The sequence below is a fragment of the Vitis riparia genome, chromosome 13 (assembly GCF_004353265.1).
Source record: "Vitis riparia cultivar Riparia Gloire de Montpellier isolate 1030 chromosome 13, EGFV_Vit.rip_1.0, whole genome shotgun sequence".
NCBI lineage: Eukaryota > Viridiplantae > Streptophyta > Magnoliopsida > Vitales > Vitaceae > Vitis > Vitis riparia.
In genome coordinates, this window is record NC_048443.1 from 4,485,234 (window position 1) to 4,486,004 (window position 771).

Sequence of the window (771 nt, forward strand, 5' to 3'; positions counted from 1 at the left end):
TATATAAGTATGAACTCCTCTTAACCTATAAACGCATTTTAAAGTCATGAGAGCCCCTTTGGGTCTAGAGTAGACAATATTTACACGGTTGGGTGTGGGTCATTATAGGTACTCAAAGAAAAACCTACCCATTGTCATCCCTCTAAACAACCCATATATTTATATATCTTTCCATCTTTCTAGTAAAAGCTTATAATTATGTAAAAATTAATTACTTTTTTTTATCCATGCACATATTAATCCAATCACATCTTGCAATTTAATTATTTTATTTATATAATAATTAAATATGATTCGACGATTAATCAATATATATTTGAACTCAAATCTTAAAACATAACCCAACTTTTTTCCTATGTATTCAATTAATTTCAAATAAAATAGCAATATAAAATTCCTCTTGAGTATCCAAAAATGAAAAGAAAATACAAATATGAAAATAAGCAACAACCAACCCATTTTTACATTTTAAGAAGTTAATAAAAATGATTCATCTCAATTTATTTATAAACATATGAAATTAAAAAGATGAACGTTAATAAATTAAAGTTGTCAACTACTCAAACAACAATAAAAATAGAAAAGAAAGAAAATGAAGGATGTCTTTCAAATAATCCATACGTGGCTGAAGGAAAAAAAAAAAAAAATCAATTAGAGTGAGAATGTGGATTATGCCTAACCTCTCTATTAAGTGTCAGGACTCCATGGCCGAATGGATAAGGCGTTAGTCTATGAAACCAGAGATTCTGGGTTTGATCCCCAGTGGAGTCG

At 28.4% G+C, this 771-nt stretch overlaps 1 non-coding gene across 1 annotated transcript; it reads left to right on the top strand.

Moving 5' to 3' along the window:
* The first annotated feature begins 698 nt into the window (after positions 1-698).
* Positions 699-771, top strand: TRNAH-AUG. Its single transcript has one exon. It is a non-coding gene; the product is annotated as a tRNA-His (tRNA).